The following is a 24507-nucleotide window of genomic DNA, read 5'->3' on the forward strand; positions in this document are numbered from 1 at the left end:
TAGTAGGAGGTCAAAGAGGGATTGTTATCTTGTAGAAAGTCTCTCATTGTCTTATAATGGAGCGAGTCAGTTTGACCATAAGAATTAAAGTACTTTTCCACAGGTTTTATCTTTTGAAATTTTCATGCCTATTCAATTGCTTTCCAACTTCCAAGAGTATCCTGCTCAGTCGTCGTAAAAGTTTTGTTCCAATTTAGTAGTAACCTGAAATGATTAAATAAATTTTATTGTAAGCTGAAGATTATTGAATTACAATACGATGTAGTGATAACTCATCATGATTTAATCATAATACGTGATTTAATGATAATTTGAAATGATTAAATTGCAAAAAACCATTTACCGTTAAATTTAAAGGATTTAATTACAAAATCAAATTGTTAATTACAACTCAATTTAGCGTTACCTTAAGTTGTCTGAATTACAAAACAAAGAAGATTATGTTTTTTAGTCGGAATGAAGACGGCAAACGTGAAAGATTACTATTGATAATATTTATTTAGTTATCATATAGTAGGGTGAGGCAATTTTGGACACCTTTTTGTAACCTTTGTACAAAATCTGTATTAATAATTTATGACCAACTACCATACATGTTTACAGTAATAAAAAATTATCTCACAGGCGAGGCAATTTTGGACAGTGAGGCAATTTTGGACACGTCTGTATCTCCGTTAAGCGCCAACGCTCAGTTGGGCAAACTATGACAATTTGTGGTCCCTATCAATATAAATACGCTAGAAAAAAATTATAGACTTACATAAATTTTTGTGTCCGTAATCCAAGATTGTCCAATTTTGCCCCGCCAAGAAAAAAGTTAGAAGTTTGCCTGTCCAATTTTGCCTGACCATGGTTTTGAAAACTGTCCAATTTTGCCTTACTATATGAATATGTAAATCAAACTTTGTATTCGAGCACACAAATATACTTTTATGTATAAATATGCATATATGTAATCATAAAAATTCAAAATAGGACATAAGGGGTGCAGTAAAAGGGGTGTCTGCCCAAGGTGACACCCTAAAAGTGAGTGACACCCTGAGAGTTACATTAAGAAAAAAAAAGTTTCTTTCTAGCTCAATGGTTATGATATGATTTTCAAAAAGTTATTTAATACTGGGGACACTCTTAAAGCTGTTAACACTCACGGGGTGAAACTTACAAAATGATTGACCAAAACATAGTAACATCCTCGAGAGGGGTGTCAACCTAAATGCTAGAAATATCTAAAGTAAACTCTACTATATACATTGTTCCTATAATAATTCACATATCCAAATGAAAATTTCAGGAATTGAAATAGAATATATTTTCACTGTTCCTGCTAATTTCCATGTTGATAACTGTCATGTTGCCTTTTTGATATGGTGTTAAATGGAGCAACATTGGAGTGAACAGCATGATAGATACACCAAGGAGGGGCAAAGCTGATCCCATAAACAATATTCGTCCTAAGTCGTACCTATTTATTTCATTCTTATCATTGTTACCTCATACTATGAACGAGCCATCAAAGAGATACTTTTGCCTACAAAAGAAAGGGATACAATCGAAGATTTAAGAAAAAAAGATGAAATGAAGAAAAATAAAAGGAAAAACACAAAGAGAGATAGAAACATGACAAATTATGGAAATACAAAGCAACCAGATATCTCTCGATTCTTCCAGAAAAAATGTCTGCAAACACTAACTTGAATAAAAAAAAATTTAAATTGACCAGGGTAATAAATAGTGATAATTGAACTGCTAGGATAGTCCCGATAGTGAATGACAAGGATTTATTTAAACCTAAAATAAAAGAAATAAAAAAGAAATTCAAATTATTTTGGAAGATATTAAGGATCGTCCATTATTTTGTATTGGTAGAGCAACAAAAAGGTTTTTAGAGGAAGAAGGAGGCTAAGTGATTCGCCTTGAGCTAGATGCTTGAAGCCACTGCCCACATATCATCATCATCTCTTCCCACGCCTATTGACGCAAAGGGCCTCAATTAGATTTCGCTAGTCGTCTCTATCTTCAGCTTTTAATTCAATACTTCTCCAATCACACTATCCTATTTCATGCTTTATAGTCCTGAGTCTTCCAACTCTTCTAGTGCCTTGTGGAGGCCAGTTTAAAGTTTGGTGAACTAATGTCTCTTAGGGAGAACAAAGAGCATCCCCAAACCATCTCCATCTACCTACCTCTCACCATGATTTCATCCACAGTGGCGCTCGAGTAATCTCTCTTAGTTTCATTTCTAATCCTGTCCTGTCATTTAACACCCAATATTCTTCTGAGGGCTTTGTTCTCAAATCTACAAAATGAGTTTCATTAATATACCAAGATTCACGACCATACAGCAACACCGATCTCACTAACCTGATATATAGCCTGATTATTATATGTAATTTTAGGCGTCCTGATTTCCAAATTTGACTTAACCTAGCCATCCTCTGATTTTCTTTTTTCAATTTTTCATTAAACTCAAATTCTAAAGCTCCTATATTAGATATCATAGTTCCTAAATATTTAAATAATTTTACCTCATTAATCCTTTATCCTTCCAAAGATAATTCATCCTCCATTGCATATTCCGTTCTCATCATCTCTCTTCTATTTATCTCGAGCCCAACCTCATGTGATTTTTCATGCATTCTGGTAAGCAAGCTTTCCAAGCCCTGTGGTGTTCTGCTAATTAGGACAGCGTCATCAGCATACTCTAGGTCTCCTAATTTTCTGTTACCAATCCAGTCCAATCCTTCTCCACCATCCCCAACCGATCTATGCATTACAAAATCTATGAGGAGGATAAACAATATAGGTAACAACACATTCCCTTAGAGTACTCCACTTTTCACTGGAAATTCGTTTGATAAGACGCCACTAACAATAACTTTGCATTTGCTATGCTTATGAACAGACAATTAAATTTACATATTTGAGAGGAACTCCATAATGTCGCAGGACTCTCCACAAAATTTTCCAGAGCACATAATCAAAAGCTTTTTCATAGTCCACATATACCATCAAAAGTGGAATTCTATATTCTACATATTGCTGTACCACATGTCTTAAATGAAAATTTGGTCAGTACCAACCGCCTGTTGAGATACTACCGCTCGAGAGTTATGGGGTCCTTTGACTGGCCAGACAGTACTACATAGGACCCTTCTCTCTGGTTACGGTTCTTTCCCTTTGCCTACACAGACACCGAATAGTCTGGCCTATTCTTTACAGAATCTCTTCTGTCCTCATACACCTGACAACACGGAGATTGCCAAACAATTCTTCTTCACCCAAGGGGTTAACTACTGCACTGTGATTGTTCAGTGGCTACTTTCATCTTGGTAAGGGTAGAAGAGACTCTTCAGCTATGGTAAGCAGCTCTTCTAGGAGAAGGACACTCCAAAATCAAACCATTGTTCTCTAGTTTTGGGTAGTGCCATAACCTCTGTACCATGGCCTTGCACAGTCTTGGGTTAGAGTTCTCTTGCTTGAGGGTACACTCGGGCACACTTCTATCTAGTTTCTCTTCCTCTTGTTTTGTTAAAGTTTTTATAGTTTTTATAGGAAAGATTTATTTTAATGTTGCTACTATACTTAAAATATTTTCTTTTTCTTTATTTCCTTTCCTCACTGGGCTATTTTCCCTGTTGGGGCCCCTGGGCTTATAGCATCCGGCTTTTCCAACTAGGGCTTTAACTTAGCATTTAATAATAATATTAATAATAATACAACTTCTACCTTTTCTAAATCCTGCTTGTTCATCTTTCAACTTTTCATCAATCTTTCTCTCTAGTCTCTTTAGAATGACCATTCTATATATTTTCATGACAGTTGACGTAAGTGTGATGCCTCTGTAATGATTGCAATCAGTCAGATCTTTTTTTGTCATTTTCACCAGCACTCCTAGCTCCCATACATAAGGCTTTGCCTCTTCACGGCACATTCTACAAAATAATCTTATAGGTAATCTGGGAGTCACTTCATTTTCAGGCAATATCATCTCAGCAGTTATTCCTTCGTATCCAGGGGCTTTCCATCTTTTGAGTTTTTTTTAAGAATAGCTTCGACTTCAAACACACCTAATTCATTCATGGGCACATCAAGGTCTTCATCAGTTTCAGGTATATCAACCAAATTATTCCCTTCGTATTTCCTATTCATGACCTCACTAAAGTGTTCAATCCAACGTTACTTTTCTTCATGTTCTTTTGTTATAACAGATCCATCTTTTTTTTTGATGGGTATATGCTTCTTTTTTTCCCGTAGAGATTTCATTAATGATTCCAAGACCAATTCCTACAACAAAGCCACTCCCTGAATTCATAGCTTTGTCAGCCTCATCTGCTTTCCTGTCTAAATATTCTTTCCAATCATTCCTGATATTTCTTTTGACCTCACTATCAATACTGGAATACTTGGTATGCTCTACCTTATAATTTTACTTACTTCCACGAAAACTTTAGGAATTCAATTTCTGTCTTTGTCTTCTTTTTATAGTATCCCAAGTATCATTTGATATCCAAGGTTTTCTCCTTGTAACTGCATGTCCCAAAACTTCGTCTCTTAAATTCTCTTAAGACCGTAAATCGATTCCTACATTCAGTTACAAAGATTTCCGTGCTCATCCTCTAGAAGCTTAGTTTGTATCAAACTTAGGTATTCTATCTATATTTCTGTTTGGTTCTTTCAGTTTTAAAATTTGTGTGGCAATGGGGAGCTGGTGATCACTACCAATAACTGCACCTCTAAAGCTTGTTACATTTCCCAGACTCCTCCTTCTCTCTTTATCAATGGCTATCTGATCTATTTGATATTTGTAATTGCCACATGGTGAAGTCCTTGTATAATTGTGGATCTCCTTGTGCTGGAAAAGAGTACCTCCAGTAACAAGATTGTTTGTTGAACAATAACTTATAAAATGTGCCCCATTTTCATTTGCAACTTCGCCAAGAACCTCAACACCCATCACATTTTCTATCCCTTGATTATTCCTTCCAACTTTGGTATTGAAGTCGTTAATCACAATTTTCATATCTCTCTAGGTTCTCACCTATTATACTCTGCAGTTCTTCACAGTATTCATCTTTCCTTTCTTCAGGGGAATCATTTGATTCACCTTGGAAGAGGGAATTTTTGGGATCTTGAACCCTTCTGTGAAGCCTCTTCCCTTTTTGCCTGGCGGGCATGCTGTCATGCGTTTGCGGGGAGGGAAACGGGGCAATTTTAACCTGTCAAAAAGTTTTCATTCGTTTTGCCTCTCGCGCGAGTGCAAAGGAGAGTACTGGAGCGTTGACGCACAGGATGCAGCTGGTGCTCAGTTTCTGCTGAAGCACAGTTTTTGGTGAAGGCGCAGAAAAGCGCTGGCTCGCAGGAAACCAATGCGTAGGGTGAATATACAAAGAATAGGCCAGACTATTTGGCCTCTATTTTGAGGTACCTAACCTCTAGCATTAGAGGCTCTTTGACCTTTTATTTTGAGGTGCCATACTTCCAACATTAGAGGATATTTAAGCTCTATTTTGAGGTGCCATACCTTTAGTATTAAGGGCTCTATGACCTCTATTTTGAGGTACTATAATCTTAGCATTATATGTTCTATGATCTCTAATTTTAAGTGCTTTACCTCTAGCATTAGAGGCTCTTTGACCTCTATTTTGAGGCTCCTTACTTTTAGCATTAGAGGCTCTTTGGCCTCCATTTTGAGGCTCCTTACTTTTAGCATTATAGGTTCTTTGACCTCTATTTTGAGGCTCCTTACTTTTAGCATTAGAGGGTCTTTGACCTCTAATGTGAGGCTCCATACTTATAGCATTAGAGGCTCTTTGACCTCTATTTTGAGGCTCCTTACTTTTTAGCATTAGAGGGTCTTTGACCTCTATTTTGAAGCTCCTTACTTTTAGCATTAGAGGGTCTTTGGCCTCTATTTTGAGGTAATTTGAGGCTACTTACTTTTAGCATTAGAGGCTCTTTCACCTCTATTTTAAGGCTCCATACTTATAGCATTAGAGGCTCTTTGACCTCTATTTTGAGGCTTCTTAAGTTTAGCATTAGATGCTCTGACGAGGCTCTTTCACCTCTATTTTAAGGCTCCATACTTATAGCATTAGAGGCTCTTTGACCTCTATTTTGAGGCTCCTTACTTATAGCATTAGAGGCTCTTTGACCTCTATTTTGAGGCTCCTTACTTTTAGCATTAGAGGCTCTTTGACCTCTATTTTGAGGCTCCTTACTTTGAGCATTAGAGGCTCTTTGACCTCTATTTTGAGGCACGTTTAGCATTAGAGGGTCTTTGACCTCTGTTTTGAGGCTCCTTACTTCTAGTATTAGAGGTTCTTTGACCTCTATTTTGAGGCTCCTTACTTTTAGCAAAAGAGGGTCTTTGACCTCTAATTTGAGGCTCATTACTTTTAACATTAGAGGTTCTTTGACCTCTATTTTGAGGCTCCTTACTTTTAGCATTAGAGGTTCTTTGACCTCTATTTTGAGGTGCTATACTCTAGCATTAGAGTTTCTTTGACCTTTATTTTAATCCCCTTACCTCTAACATTAAAAGATCTTTGACCTTTATTTTTGGGTGCTTTATTTCTAGCACTAGAGGCTCTTTGAGACCTCTGTTTTAAGGTGACTGACCGCTAATAGTAGAGGCTATTTGACCTCAGTTTTTAGGTGTCTTACCTCTATAATTAAAGGCCATTTTTTATATTTCTTCATATAAAGGCTTTCCTTCTCTATTCTCTTCTGTCTTTTATAGTTTTTCAAGATATTCTTTGCTTAGTTCGCCAGGCTCCTTGGAGATTTCAAGAGACATTTCAGTGTTGTTTGTCCTCGGTTTGTCAGATTCCTCGGAGAAATCGATGGCTTTCATGTCTTTACCTATAAGGGGGATGGGTAAAGGCATTGATGCCATTGATTTCTCGGCATACACTATACGCCATCATACTAAAGTTAATGAAGAGCAACACAATATATATGCCAATGCCGTCCCGATATGTTCTATCTTCAATGCCGAATTATGAAGAAACACACGTTGCTCACCGCTTTGCACCAATGCAATCCAATTATAGGACATCGTCTCTAAACCGCAAGCAAATTATCCTTCAAGGCGCTTACATTATGGTCTTCAAAGCTCGCCAACTTCGGCAGCACCTATCCAAACTATCTGTAGATGAAGGCGTTCCGAATAGCCTCCAGTTCATCCTGTAGCTGTAACAAAATTCTCACAGTCAGTTACCTGTTCCGTCAGAACGCGAGCTCTGTGAGTAAAGTGAAATCCTCCTCCCAATGTTCACTGCGTATACTTCCATAGCTACAATACATACAGATCGTTAGGTTTTGCAAGGTATGTTTAAAAAAAGAAAAAAGAGAGATCAGGTCTTCAGAAGTCTTTTGGAATCCGGGGCGGAGCCATTCAGAACTGCTCCGGGAAGATTCCGGTCTGGATCCATTCAGAACTCTATGCGAAGTCTTCGGCTATTTCTTCTGAAGTCATTTTAAGAGGAGATTCAGGAAGATTTTCTTCCGAAATCGTTCAGAGGTTTCTGGAATCATTCAGAATTCCATGCTAAGTCTATGGAAATTTCTTCTAAAACCTTTTGGAGATGCACGAAGATTTTCTCCCGAAGCCGTTTAGGACTCGCGAAAAATTCTCTTTTTTTTTCTCTCTAGTTTCAATAGGCCCTAATAATAATAATGATAATAATAATAATAATATTAATAATAATAATAATAATAATAATGATGAATTGCGTGATTTGATTTAAAGCTCCGTGAAGATTCCGTTCTGGACACATTCAGAACTCTATGCTAAGTCTACGGCTATTTTTTCTGAAGACATTTGAAGATTCAGGGTTTACTTTCGAAGTCGTTCAGATTCGCATCTGGAATCATTCAGAATTCCATGCTAAATCTATGGTAATTTCTTCTGAATCCATTTGGAGAACCACGATTTTCTTCCGAAGCCATTTAGAACTCGCGAAAAATTCTCTTTTTCTCTGGTTTCAATAGGCCCTAATAACTCATATTATTATTAATAATAATAATGATAATAATAATACTAATAGTAGTAGTGGTAGTAGTAATAATAAAAATAATAATAATAATAATCATCATCATCCTCATCCTCATCATCATCATCATCATCATAATAATGAACCGTGATTTGATATACTGCTCCGGGAAGATTCCGTTCTTGAGTCATTTAGAACTCTATGCTAAGTCTACGGTTATTTCTTCTGAAGCCATTTGGAGATCGACGAAGATTTTCTTCCGAAGCCGTTTAGGACTCGCAAAAAATTCTCTTTTTCTCTGGTTTCAATAGGCCCTAATAATAATAATAATAATAATAATAATAATAATAATAATAATAATAATAATAATAATAACAATAATAATAATAATAATAATAATAATAATAATAATAATAATAATTTTTGTAAGTAACAATCTGCTACCTACAGCTCTCCATTTGGTTAATGCCTTTTCTGCTCTTGGTGTCATCATCATTATTCCTACCCCTTCTCTTCTAACTCCATCTGTTCTTTAGGGCCAAGATATCCAAACTATATTTCATAAATTCATTCTCTACTAGCTGTAACTTCCCAGTTTGATTCATGGTTCTAACATTTCAATTACCAATTTTCAATTTTTCATTAGTATTTACAAACCGGGAATTTCTTAGCAACCCATTGCGGCCGGGACTGGGGGCAATTATTTCATTTTCGCTTTCCATAGACTGACTAAATCCATAGAGGATTCATAGACTAAATTCATCAAAGAATATCCAGTTTCTTAATGATGCGCAGCGCCTATCTAAATAGGGCAAGTGACTCCTGCCAGTCCATACTAATTCCAGTAAGATCAACTGCCGGCATTAGAAGTAGAGGAGTATCCAGAGCACCAAACGGATACATACCTTTTTCAAATTACAGATGGAATTAATGGTCCTTTATTTTTGGAACCCATACCTCAAAGAGAATGTTTAGTGCCATATTTGGAAGAACTGAAGCTGTTTTTTGAGCATTCGCTTGAATTAAATAGACCCGTCATATATTTAAGAATTTAAATTGTCACGTATATGGCTATAGTATATATTGAATTGTTTACCTTTATTTCCAATTTCTTTCTTGTCCCTATTTTCTCATTAGTAATAGGTTTGATTATCATTTTCTATGAAAAGAAAACTTTTTCTTTTTTATTTTCTTATAAATCAATATGATTTTCTATTGAAATAAATGATAGAAAATATTGTCATAGAACTATCATTTATCTATATTTCTAGTTAAAATTTATTAAGAATATATATATATATATATATATATATATATATATATATATATATATATATATATATATATATGTGTGTGTGTGTGTGTGTGTGTGTGTGTGTGTTTGTGTGTGTGTATATATATAGATAGATAGATAGATAGATAGTTTACAAAATCTATTACTTAATAACTTAACATTATGAATTGATGATTTTTTTTAAATTAAGTGTCCAAAATTGCCTTACCATTTTTCAAGGCGAGGCAAAATTGGACACTAGATAATCCATATTTTTTAATTCATTTTTTATTTTAAACCTTCCTTTAGCATCATCCACTAATTTGTTTTTAGAAAAAATAATTTCATGTATTATTTCTGAGAAACCCTAAAATGAAGGTGAGGCAATTATTGGACACCCATATTCAACAATTTATGTAGGGGTACTTAATACTTTTTAAAAACCAGACATGCTAATATTTATAAAGTAGAAGGTTGGGCAATTTCTAATAGCATTATAGTTTTCGAAAATTATAAATAGTTTTAGAGATATTGTATCTGTACAATTTTTGCCTCACTTGTCCAAAATTGCATCTGTCCAAAATTGCCTTACCCTACTATATATCGTGTGCTATTGAATTCATATTCCCATGTTTTATTCAAGGTCTAAATATACATTAAGACCTTGATATAGTCTTCCAACATATATTTGCACGGATTTGGCTGCTTTTCAAGAACATGTTAAATCATTGTTTATGAAATGATTAAGTCCCACAATGATAGAGAAGGAAGGACACCTGTATGGGATAACATTTTTACGTATTTTTTTATGAAATGGTCAAAAGAAAATGTATCCTCGATCGTGATTGTATTCTTTGCATTAATAATCGTGTATTTTCCTCTCGTGTAAGAATTATAGAACTTTTCACAAAAGCATGAGGGTAAGTAACCAAAGGTTTTAGGAAAATTATTTTGAGAGTAATAGCAATATTGGGAATAAATATAAATGGAAAAATTTTACCCTTGACCAACCCTGTCATATAGTGTGATTAATATGGTCTCTAGAAATTAGTCGTAGAGAGAATATTTTTCTTATTTCCTTCAAAAGCGGAAAAATAAAAATATTTACGTTGGTGGTTTGTGGAATAGAGATATTTATGAATTATTATAAGGAAGTCATTTGAATAGACGCGAAAAACATCAAATAGTAACAAATATGCTTAAAGTTTCTCTCTCTCTCTCTCTCTCTCTCTCTCTCTCTCTCTCTCTCTCTCTCTCTCTCTCTCTCTCTCTCTCTCTAAAACAATAAAGATAAAAACACATAAGAAGCAACGCTTTCCTAAGAATGAAGCTTTATTGTAGACTGGGAACCTTTTAGCCGTTATGCTATTCCTAGAACTCGTATTGTAGTCATATATGGAAAAGGGTCACTTGTGAATCATAAGGCCAAAGAGAACATAAAATCATCTCAACGGAAAGAGTATTTTACGGGAAGAAATTTCGCTATTTTTAGATATCTTTCATCTGCTGATATTTTACAACTGTATAAAGATATTCTGTTTTATGATGGAGTTTATCATCATGTAACTTTACGCGTGTACTTGGGTGCTCTTCATAATGGTTTTGTTCAGATATAGCATAACTCGTTTTGACGTAATCTCTTAAAAGAAAGTTTCCCATTGACATTTCGGGTTGTTTCTTGGGTTGTATGTACTTGTGTGTGTTTCTATAATTTTCTTCATGTTCCCCGAATACTATTCTTGATAGCCCTATTTCTTCTGAACAAAAATGTGATCGTGCTTTAATAGTTTGGATAATTTCTATTGATAATAATAGTTACTGTAGCATTTGTTTAACTGAAGATTACCTTAAGAGTTATTTATGCATATGTGTGAATAGGATCATTTTTTATAATATTTCATCCCGATCTTTTATTTATTTCGAATATCTTTGAATGTCTTCTTTGTGTAATGTAATATTATTCCACTATCGTATGATTAATTTTGATTAGAAAACACCCGATCTCGACGTATCTGCTGATATTTATAGGCTACTGAAAATACGACTGTGTTCATGAGTCATAGATTTCGTTGACGTATTTTGTGTTTTTATCTTTGATACTATTGTTTTGTAAATAACTTGGCTATTTTTGACTGACCTATATTTACTGACGCCATCACTTTCTCTGGTTGTTTCTTAGAGCCAAGAAATTGCTACAAGCTAAAGTGAACAGAAACGTAAGATAAGAGTTCATGACAATTACCGAAAGAGAATGATTCAGTTTTATTCATGTCCCATCGCTGAACTCAGCATATTAATTCCGTATATTTTGACGGAGTAAATAGCTATGATCCATTCATTGACGACGATGCGTCAACGTCCATTGTTGACAAGTTGGCTCCCTGTATGGAAAATCCAATTCTTTTCTGGATCATAATCCCCTAAGCGACGCCCAAGCTGAAATCAAGATAATTTTATCTTTCTTAAGGAGAATTGCATACTTATTAAGCATTAGAAAATAAGGCAAAACTTTCATAACGACTTTTAAAATTGTTAATATGACAAGGTAGAAAGTTTTAGTAATTTTATCTTAACCAGGAATGTTCCCTACTTTGGTAATTTCATTCATTATATATATATACATATATACATATATATATATATATATATATATATATATATATATATATATATATATATATATATATATATTTCTTTTTTTTATAATTTATAAGCCTAAAGGCATTTTATTTCGAAATCGGTCGTTTTCCATATCAAATTAAATAATTGTCATGAACCTTCCCTTGATCAAGAGTTTACTTGTGAACAGTTTGGAAACTTGAACATGTACAGCAAATGCTGATATTCATGATCCACAAAGCCTCTTTCTTTTAAAAAATTGGATATATTATGAGACAATGTAAAATTTCCGAAAACCATAAAAAGCCTGTCTAACATTCTGCCCCATCCATTACAAGATTAATTTTATTCCGCTAGTTTGTTTAAAAACAATTCTCTTTGTCCGAAAGGTTTTTAGACTTTCCGTCTTTTTAAAGATCTTTTTCTCAGCACACATACTGAGAGAGAGAGAGAGAGAGAGAGAGAGAGAGAGAGAGAGGAGAGAGAGAGAGAGAGAGAGAGAGAGAGAGAGAGAGAGGTATTTTTTTTTTCAGAGGAGAGTTTTGAGCATTTAATTCGCAGCATTTAAAACTGACTTACGATATTGACGTGTTGACTAGTGGGGTGTACATCTGTAAAAAATACAGATGAATGTTTGCAAAATTCGTATGAATTGTCTGTAAAGGTTGTTGACACATATTTTACCATTTACTTAAAGATCTGGAGTATTTTTAGAAACTTTTGAAATTGTTAAATGATCAGACAATATTTTTTTGTGAGTGATTGGATTAACTCGGAACAAATTAATTTGTCTTCGTCGCTCCAAGGTCACACTTTAATACTGTGATTTAAGAATGAAGTATTTTGCATGTGTTACCATGTTACTCTCTCTCTCTCTCTCTCTCTCTCTCTCTCTCTCTCTCTCTCTCTCTCTCTCTCTCTCTCTCTCTCTCTCTCTCTCTCTCTCTTTTGTGAATTTTAAATTCCCCATATCATGTATGTATTATATTGGAAATCATTTTTAATACATTTATCACAAGTCTTTCACCCCTCTTTATTAATTCTCTTTCCTCCCTCTCCGTGGAGAGAGTCATCTCATAAACATATTTAGTGGACCAGGTAATGTCTTTTCAATTTGCGCAATGGGGATAAGCCACTTCATTCAATTTCTGTGCGGATATTGGGTGCGTGAGAGGCCGTAGCCAAAATCTCTCATAAAATGACACGTAAAAGTCGAGGCCAATGTGATGTGTACCTGAATAAAACCCGCTATTGGGAAAGTCACGTGACATTTTGAGAAAAGGGTGTAAATGCATAAAGGCTTTGGAGATATATGGAAGCTTATTAATGCTTTCAAAAGAGGTGACTATCTCCCTTATACAATAAAGAGCAAGTGTCCTGTCACGCTGAACGGCATTGCCTACACGTATAACAACTCTGTCTGCCACCGTCCCTCGGGGAGGTTGTAGAGGAGTAGTCATACCCTGATGAGAACAGGTAACCTTTAGAGATATGCCTGGAAAACTCAATCTCCGAAACTTCCGTGTTCTAGTCAGGATGGTTGGGTAGATGGGAAGGGTTGAATCTTTGCGCGCGGTTGCGTGAATATTTAGCTGTAATTTTTGATGGGTCGCGTACGCTAGTATTATGTTTTACTAACGATTTTATAAATAAATTGGTATTGATACATGATATAAAGGTATTAAGGAGAGAAAGAGAATTTTATTCAAACATTTACTTTTTACAACTCGATATTTTTCCCAACAGTTTTAGGCTCGTGTCCTAAACCGAGTCATATTTCACTCATGCTATCCAACGACCGGAAAGTAACTGTTGATAACTATTTTACATCGGTCTGACTCGTAATCTTTATGTTGTTATTATAGTATTGAATTCATAAACATCTCTGAATCGTCGGAATGTAGTAAATGCGTTATATTTATTGTCAGGAACTGTAATAGAATATAACAGGTATTTAGATAAGAAATTTTTTTCTAAAATAATAGTTAGATAGAAAACTATTAATAGTACATAATAGATTGTAGCTATAAGCATGACACGCTTTCTCTCTCTCTCTCTCTCTCTCTCTCTCTCTCTCTCTCTCTCTCTTCATTCCGTCAACACAGTGTGATATTTTGTTTAGACTATTATATTATTGAAGCGATATAGAACCAAGCATTGTTATGCAAGTGCTGTTAATTATTTCCTCCAATTGTCGAATCATGTCTGCTAAGGTACCGACATTTTTATTTCTTGAGTTACATTTTTTCTCTTATAAAAAAAAATGCTTGATTTGCTATCGTGAGGAGATTTGTCCTATAAAATAAACCTCCTGGTTTATATTTCAAGGAATGATTACTGTCACTATTTTGTGTCTAATCCTGACCCAAAAAGGTTATGGTATTACGCTGAGAATTATTTCCTTTTCTAACAAATTTCCCAACCAGCCATTAATTTGTAACTAAAGTTCTTATTTCCCACATCCGTAAGACCGCCTTTCATAGGTATAGTTGCCTACTGATTTCTTGAAAATTCGAAGGACCTCTCATTAATCTCCTTGTAGAATTTACCAGAGGCCAAATTATCTTTGGGTATATCCTATTATCGTGTCCAAAAGGAATTTGTTTTAAGGGAAAAAAGAAACTTCTGATTTTTATAGGTTTTGGATTCCTCGAATAGATAAGTAAAATAAGAAAACCTTATTATAATTTCATTCGCGACAATCACGATTTTAACCTTCTAACGAAAAAAATTATTTCTTATCATTATATTATGACGCTAAGTTTGCGCAACTAATATCATTCACACTTCTATTTTGTTTACTGTCGAACTATACACTTGAATTGTAATCTCTAGTTGGTGATATCAGTAAATGATGGTCGGTGTCAATGACATCGACTGGGGATATTTACAGTCTGCAAAAAACAACAACGAGACTAAACCCTTGCTAATCGTGTTTGATTGATGATATCAAAGGTACTGTTGTTAAACTACTAGCATTGTATGATGTCAACCCATATGTATTTTGTTCTATCAAACTTTATAATTTTCTTACTGTTCCGTTTTCCAGGATCTTTTATGTTAATAGTGAATGCAAAATTATAACTTATAACAATCATATGAGAACAACCGACAACATGATTTAAGTATTTTTTTTTATGCTAAGCTTAAGCAATTTTGAAGTCACTCGTGTTGGTTAAGATGTCTAGCTAAAAAAAATCTAAAGTACTTTGTATTTATCCCAGCTATGCAAACCATAGTCGTTTAAAATACGTTGCAGCAGACTTCCATTTTATAGTTTAGAGATGTTTATTTTAGTGTTTTGGTGAAGAGTTTGACGGCAATATGCAAATGATTCCGTTGGCCTTTACCGACAGTTTGTCATTTGTTTAAGGACTGACTAAAATCTTCTATTTAAACAAATAAGAGGTTTATGGCTGTTGATTCGTGTAGCAGAACCACCCTAACCAAATCGGTTTAATAAATGCTAATTCTTATGAAAGATTTATAATTTTCGTGGTTTGAAAAGGAATATTGTTCTTTCATTCATGATTTGATAATTACATTTTCGCACAATATACTTTATCCGCCCTCGAAAATGTTTCTCTAACTAAGACAATTTTCCTTACTCAAGATTTTTATTGATATTTTTTTCTTATCGTTTATTTTATCGTCGACACCCTCACTTTCTTCTCGTTAATTTATGAATGACACCCACACTTTCTTCTCGTTTATTTTATCGTTGACACCCCCACTTTTCTCTCGTTTATTTTATCGTTGACACCCCCACTTTTCTCTCGTTTATTTTATCGTCGACACCCTCACTTTTCTCTCGTTTATTTTATCGTCGACACCCTCACTTTTCTCTCGTTTATTTTATCGTCGACACCCTCACTTTTCTCTCGTTTATTTTATCGTCGACACCCTCACTTTTCTCTCGTTTATTTTATCGTCGACACCCCCACTTTTTTCTCTCGTTTATTTTATCGTCGACACCCCCACTTTTCTCTCGTTTATTTTATCGTCGACACCCTCACTTTCCTCGATTATTTTATCCATGACACCCTCACATTCCTGTTGTTCATTTTATTGTCGACACCCTTACCTTCCTCTCGTTTATTTTATCGTCAACACCCTCTCTTTCCTCTCGGTTATAATGTCGACACCCTCACTTTCCTCTCGGTTATAATGTCGACACCCTCACTTTCCTCTCGTTTATTTTATTGACCACACCCTCACTTTCCTCTCGTTTATTTTATTGTCGACACCCTCACCTTCCTCTTGTTTATTTTATCATCGACACCCTCACTTTGCTCTCTTTTATTTCATCGTCGACACACTCAATTTGCTGTCGTTTATTTCATCGTCGACCCCCTCACTTTCCTCTTTTATTTAATCGTCGACACCCTCAATTTGCTCTCGTTGTTGCTTCATTGTCGACACCCTCACTTTCCTCTCGTTCATTTTATCGTCAATACCCTCACTTTCCTCTCGTTTATTTCATCATCGACACTCTCACTTTCCTCTCGTTCATTTTACTGTTGCTACCCTCACATTTTTCTCATTTATTTCATCGTCGACACTCACTTTTCTCTCGTTAATTTCGTCATCGACACACACCCTCACCTTCCTCTCGTTTCTTCATCGTCGACACCCTCACTTTACTTTCGTTTATTTCATCGTCGGCACCCTCACTTTCCTCTCGTTTATTTCATAGTCGACACCTTCACCTTCCTCTCGTTTATTGCATGGTCAACACCCTCACTTTCCTCTCGTTTATTTCATCCTCGACACTCTCACTTCCCTCTTGTTTACTTCATCGTTGCACCCTCAATTTCCTCACGTTTATTTCATCGTCGTCACCCTCACTTTCCTCTCGTTTATATGATCGTCGACACCCTCACTTTCCTCTCGTTTATATGATCGTCGACACCCTCACTTTCCTCTCGTTTATATGATCGTCGACACCCTCACTTTCCTCTCGTTTATTTCATCGTCGACACCCTCACTTTCCTCTCGTTTATATGCTCGTCTACCCCCTCACTTTCCTCTTGTTTATTTCATCGTCGTCACCCTCACTTTCCTCTTGTTTATTTTATCGTCGACACCCTCACTTTCCTCTCGTTTATATGCTCGTCTACCCCCTCACTTTCCTCTTGTTTATTTCATCGTCGTCACCCTCACTTTCCTCTTGTTTATTTTATCGTCGACACCCTCACTTTCCTCTCGTTTATATGCTCGTCTACCCCCTCACTTTCCTCTTGTTTATTTCATCGTCGACACCCTCACTTTCCTCTCGTTTATATGCTCGTCTACCCCCTCACTTTCCTCTTGTTTATTTCATCGTCGACACCCTCACTTTCCTCTCGTTTATATGCTCGTCTACCCCCTCACTTTCCTCTTGTTTATTTCATCGTCGTCACCCTCACTTTCCTCTTGTTTATTTTATCGTCGACACCCTCACTTTCCTCTCGTTTATATGCTCGTCTACCCCCTCACTTTCCTCTTGTTTATTTCATCGTCGTCACCCTCACTTTCCTCTCGTTTATATGCTCGTCTACCCCCTTACTTTCCTCTTGCTTATTTCAGTGTTGACACCCTCACTTTCCTCTCGTTTATTTCAGTGTTGACACCCTCCCTTTCCTCTCCTTATTTTATCGTCGACACCCTCAGCTTTTATCTTGTTTATTTTATCGTTAACACCATCACTTTCCTCTTGTTTATTTTATCGTCGACACCCTCACTTTCCTCTCGTTTATTTCATCGTCAACACCCTCACTTTCCTCTAGTGTATTCTATCCTCTACACCCTCGCTTTCCTCTCATTTATTTGATCGTCGATACCCTCCCTTTCCTCTCTTTATTTTATCTTCGACACCCTCACCCTTTTTCTTGTTTATTTTATCGTCGACGCCCTCACTTTCCTCTCGTTTATTTTATCGTCAGTACCCTCCCTTTCGTCTTCTTTATTTTATTGTCTACACCCTCCCTGGCCTATCGTTCATTTTATCGTCAACACCCTCACTTTCTTCATGTTTATTTCATCGTCGACACCCTTCACTTTCTTCACGTTTATTTTATCGTCGATACCCTCACTGTCCTAACGTTTTTTCTTATTGTCGACACCCTCATTGTACTATTGTTTATTTTATTACCGGCGCCCTCATTCTACTCTCGTTTATTTTTTCATGGACACCCTCACTTTCCTCTCGTTTTTTTCATCGTCGACACCCTCACTTTCCTCTCGTTTTTTTCATCGTCGACACCCTCACTCTCCTTGTTTATTTGATCGTCGAACCCTCACTCTCCTCTCGGTTATTTTATCGTCGACAATCTCACTTTCCTCTTGTTTATTTTATTGTCGACTCCTTCACTTTCCTCTCGTTTATTTTATCGTCGACACCCTCACTTTCCCCTCTTTTATCCTCGATACCCTCAATTTCCTGTCGTTTATTCAATGTCGACACCCTCACTTTCCTCTCGTTTATTTTTTCATCATGGGCGCCCTCACTTTCCTGTCGTTTATTTTATCGTAGACACCCTCACTTTCCTCTTGTCTGTTTTATCGTCGACACCCTCACTATCATCTTGTCTATTTTATTGTCGAGACCCTCACTTTTCTCTCGTTTATTTCATCGTTGACACCCTCTTTTTCCTCTCGTTTATTTCATTGTCGACATCCTCACTTTTCTCTCGTCTATTTCATTGTCGACATCCTCACTTTTCTCCTGTTTATTTCATCATCGACACACCCTTTTCCTCTCTTTTATTTATTCGTCGACACCCTCACTTTCCTCTCTTTTATTTTATATTTCACTCCCTCACTTTCCTCTTTTATTTTATATTTCACTCCCTCACTTTCCTCTCGTTTATTTCATCATCGACACCCTCAATATCCTCTCGTTTATTTCATCATCGACACCCTCAATATCCTCTCGTTTATTTCATCATCGACACCCTCGCTTTCCTCTCGTTTATTTCATCATCGACACCCTCGCTTTCCTCTCGTTTATTTCATCATCGACACCCTCGCTTTCCTCTCGTTTATTTCATCGTCGACACCCTCACTTTCCTCTCGTTTATTCCATCGTCGACACCCCACGTTCCTCTCGTTTACTTCATCGTCGACACCCCACGTTCCTCTCGTTTATTTCATCGTCGACGCCCTCACTTCCTCTCGTTTATTTCAATGTCAACATCCTCACTTTCCTCTTGTTTATTTTATCGTCGACACCCTCCCTTCCTCTCGTTTATTTTATCGTCAAAACCCTCAATTTATTCTGGTTTATTTCATCGTCGACACTCGCTTTCATCTCATTTATTTTATCCTCGACTCCCTCACTTTTCTCTCGTTTATTTTATCCTCGACTCCCTCACTTTTCTCTCGTTTATTTTATCGTCGACACTCCCTCTCCTCTCGTTTTTTTTTTCATCGTCGACACCCTCACTTTCCTCTCGTTTATCTCGTCGTATATAACCTCACTTTACTCCTGTTTATTTCATCGTCGACACTCTCGCTTTCCTCTCGTTTATTTTATCGTCGACACCCTCACTTCTTTTCGTGTATTTTATCGTCAAAACCCTCAAGTTATTCTGGTTTATTTCATCGTCGACACTCGCTTTCATCTCGTTTATTTTATCCTCGACTCCCTCACTTTTCTCTCGTTTATTTTATCCTCGACTCCCTCACTTTTCTCTCGTTTATTTTATCGTCGACACTCCCTCTCCTCTCGTTTTTTTTTCATCGTCGACTCCCTCACTTTCCTCTCGTTTATCTCGTCGTATATAACCTCTCTTTACTCCTGTTTATTTCATCGTCGACACTCTCACTTTCCTCTCGTTTATTTTATCGTAGACACCCTCACTTTCCTCTCGGTTTTCATCTTCGACATCCTCACTTTCCTCTCATTTACTTTATCGTCGACACATTTCTTTGGTTTTTTTTATCGTCGACACCCACTTTCCTCTCGTTTTTTATTATCTTTGACACTTTCCTCTTGTTTATTTCATCGTCGACACCCTCACTTTACTCTCTTTTATTTCATCGTTGACACCCTCACTTTCTTTTCGTTTTTTTTTTTTTTTTATCGTAGACACCCTTACTTTCCTCTTGTTTATTTCATCGTCGACACCCTCACTTTACTCTCGTTTATTTCATCGTCGACACCCTCACTTTCCTCAGGTTTTTTCTTTTTATCGTCGACAGCCTCACCGACATCACCTTATTACCATTGTTTACTATGCACTAATACTTGCCTGTACTAATTTCTAATAGAATTCATATCAATCAGTATATTTAATATGGTATTACGTAAATTCCATCTTTGAAAATTATTGCTTTGATGGAGTTCTTTCCTTTCCTTATGATAAATATTCTACATATCATAAACCATTTTCAAAAATAATAATTAAATGGAAACGAGGGTCACTATCTTCCCGTTTTATATATCTGTCAAGAATCATTTTAATAATAATTGCGTGATTAGAACGAAGTCAAATGATTGAATCAGACACATAGTCAATCCAGCACTATCAATAAAGCTGATGTAAAGAGATGAAAACCAATATCAAATCGCATATATTTGAAGCCCTCAGGAAATTCAAATTGCTCAAGATTATCTGGGAAAGACACAATTTATGGGTCCCTACTGGCAAGGGTTTCCGATAAGGCTCATTCACATCTCATCCATAATGCTTTGCGGAGAGAAAGAGAGGACCGAATTATTGCTGAGAGAGAGAGAGAGAGAGAGAGAGAGAGAGAGAGAGAGAGAGAGAGAGAGAGAGAGAGAGAGAGGAGAGAGAGAAATGCCTTGAACGTGAAACTTAAAATTGCTTTTAATTCACTTTTACTTTTATAATACCTAAATAAGAGCAACAATTACACGCACACTACAGATTTGTATGTGTGTATATATTTATATATATATATATATATATATATATATATATATATATATATATATATATATATTATATATATATATATATATATATATATGTGTGTGTGTGTGTGTGTGTATTAATTTTCTTGAATAATATTCCCATTGACTAATATCACATTTCTATGTGGATTATTATTAAATCGAGACTTGAAAGGACTGAACCGGTAATGCTTCAATCGTTATCAAAGAGAATATTATGATTGCCAAAATGGTCTTTAGTCCTCTCTCTCTCTCTCTCTCTCTCTCTCTCTCTCTCTCTCTCTCTCTCTCTCTCTCTCTCTCTCTCTCTCTCTCTCTCTCTCTCTCTCTCCACAATTTTATACAGGTATTTTTTGTTGGTGTACTTTGTGAGTAAATGGTAGTTATACGACTGCGGTAGTCAAAATTAGTTAGGAAAATGACAGCAATCTAATTACAAGAAGGAAAAGCATATGATGAAAAACATAATTTGTTCGTATCTTTACGTACTTTGTTTTGATTGAATTTTGGAGTTGAGGACTGATTTTCAAATTTCCTATTTCTTAATATAGGCCAAATGATTCGGTGAAAGACACAGGCAACTTGCATAGTGTATAATTTTGGGAATCAAGTTTTTTTTTTTTTTTTTTTTTTTTTTTTTTGTCTTGTCATGGTTAATTAATTTTTTAATTTCTATATCTTGTTTTATCCTCGGATTCTCATGTGTGTATATATATATATATTATAATATATATATATATATATATATATATATATATATATATATATATATATATATATATATATATATATATATATATATATATATATGTGTGTGTGTGTGTGTGTGTGTGTGTGTGTGTGTTTGTGTGTGTATAAATATTTCTATGATTTTGTTATTTATATATTCATGTTTACAGTGATTCAAGAATGGAGAAAATTACTTCTCCAGATCCAAACACTGGAATTATGATCAATTCAACATACGATTTTTCTCCTTCATGAGCCCAGCAACAGATGCGTTTGACAACAAGAGCCAACTTTCTTGAAGAAAGTTTGTAAACTCAGCAAGTTTGGGAAGAATTGAAGGTTATCGAAAATTTGGCACAAAATTTACGAAAACAAATTGGTTTTATTGGATATCATAGGGATGATTATTGAAATTAACCATTAAATCATAATTGAAATGTTTTAGTACAGGGAGTGAGGAACATTAATTAGTCCTTATAAAAGCTAGAATCCCTAGAGTGAAGAGACAGCATAAGATGAAAGTGGAAGGTTGTTGAAAGTAGAGAAAGCAAGAAAAAGGCGGTTGAATATTTCGAAAAGTTCCTGAATGTTGAGGATAATAGGGAGGTAGATATAATTGCTGTTGCAGGTGTTGGGGTACCAGTGATGGGAGATGAGAATGGGAGGGAGATTACAAGAGATGAAGTGAAGAGAGCACTAGATGAAACGAGAACATGAAAATCACCTAGTATGATGACTAGAGGGCTGAGATGTTATAGGAGGGGGTGAGACTGTACTTGAATGGTTGGTGAGATTGTTTAATATATGTTTTATATTGGCAATGGCACCAGTGAACTGGATGTGTGCGTGTACTGTTCAGCTATATAAAGGTAAGGGAGACATGCATTAGTGTTGTTATTTAAGGGCTAGAAAAGTGTATGGTAGAGTGCTAATCAATAGTATTAAGGATAAAACAGGATGCAAGGCTAGAAATACAGGGTAGTTTTAAAAGATGTAGGGGATGCATGGATCAGATTTTTACAGTTAGGCAGATATGCGAGAAATATTTAGCAAAAGTTAAGGTGTATGTAGCATTAGTGGATCTGGAGAAAGTGTATAGAAGAGTTCATAGGGACGTAATGTGGAATGTGATGAGGTTATATGGAATTGGTGGAAGAATGTTGCAAGCAGTGGAGAGTTTATACATAGGCAGTAAAGCGTGTATTAGGATAGAAAATGAAGCGAGTGAGTGGTTACCTGTGAGAATGGGACTGAGACAGGGATTTATGATGTCACCATGGTTGTTCAATTTGTTTATTGATAAAGTTGTGAAAGAGGTGAATGCTCGATTCAAGGAATGAAACTGATAGATGAGAGTGATCATGAGGACAGGGGTGAACCAGTTGTTGTTTGCGGATGATATGTTATTGATTGCAGACTCGAAGGAAAAGCTAGGTCGATTAGTGACAGGAAGTTGAAAGTTAATATGGGTAAGATTAAGGTTATTGTATGCACGAGAATGGGAAGGGTTGTGCTAAGTTGAATGTCATGTTGAATAAAGAATTACTTTAAGTGAATCAGTTTAAGTACTTTGGGTCTGTTGTTGTTGCAAATGGTGGTGTGGAAGCAGATGTATGTCAGAGAATGAAGGAAGGATGTAATGTTGTTGGCAGTGAAGGGAGTGATAAAGAAGGGAGTGATAAAGAATAGAGGTTAGGAATGAATGTAAAGAAAGTTCTCTATGAGAAAGTGATTTTACCAAGTGTGACGTATGGATCAGAGTTGTGGGGAATGAAAGTGATGGAGAGACTGAAATTTAATGTATTCGAGATGAAGTGTCTGAGGAGTATGGCTGGTGTATTTCGATTAAATAGGGTTAAGAATGAAGTAGTGAGGCTGAAAACAAGTGTACAAGGTGAATTACAAATATGGTGGATATGAATTTGTTGAGATGGTTTGGCCTTGTAGAGAGAAATAAAAATGGCTGTCTACAGATGATGATGAATGCAAGAGTTGATGGGAGAAGTATAAGAGGAAGGCCAACATTTAGGTGGATGGATGAAGGGAAGAAAGCTCTGGGAGATAGGAGGATAGATGTGAGAGAGGAAAAAGAGCGTGCTAGAAATAGGAATGAGTGGCAAGTGGTTGTGATGCAGTATCCAATAGGCCCTGCTGCTTCTTCCAGTCGCTCTGGTGACCGCTGAGGTAGAATCAGTGGGGGTTTCGGCATGTGAAGTTTCTTTTGCGATGGATAATTGGGAATGGTGGAGTGTGGCCTAGTAGTACCAGTCACATTCGGCTGAATCCCCCGTCAGGCTAGAAGGAGCTAAGAGAAGAAAAGTCACCTTTTGTTCTTTGTTTATGTAGGCTACCCCCAAAACTGATGGAAGTGTTTTGGTAGATGAATGGATTATTATTATTGTTATTATTAGTATTAGTAGTATTATTAGCTAAGCCATAATCCTTGCTGGAAAAGCAGGAGACTCTCAGTCTAAGGGTCCCAATAGGGAAAACAACCCAGTAAGGAAAGGATATAAGGAAATAGAATTATAACCCAAGACATATAACAACTATTCAGGAAACATTTTTTTTATGGAAAGAAATTGTAGGAAGTTCTGTTTTTTTTTTTTTTTTTTTTTTTTTTTTTTTTTTTTTTTTTAATCATCTTTTCTTTTTATTAATTTTTGCTAGGTAGTAGCAAATAAACTTAAGCTGGTCAATACATCACCCACTTGTTGAGTTACTCCAGTAGATTGAAAAACCTGTTTAAGCTTGCTATTGCGTGTTTCACAATTGTTTGAATTTTGTGTTATTGTTGCCCTCAGCCAGTTGTATTATAAGCTCGTTAACTCGTTGAATAAATTCAGTTACATACACCTCATCTTTATCTTAATACCTAACAGCTACCTTGCGACATTAGAGTCCCCAGATTGATTAGCTCCTCACCACATTTTCGCCCACTACTGTGCCCTACCCTTTTTACGATGCCACTCTCTGATCCTGACTCTTTGACA

The sequence above is a fragment of the Palaemon carinicauda genome, chromosome 11, assembly GCF_036898095.1.
Source record: "Palaemon carinicauda isolate YSFRI2023 chromosome 11, ASM3689809v2, whole genome shotgun sequence".
In the NCBI taxonomy this organism is placed as follows: Eukaryota; Metazoa; Arthropoda; class Malacostraca; order Decapoda; family Palaemonidae; genus Palaemon; species Palaemon carinicauda.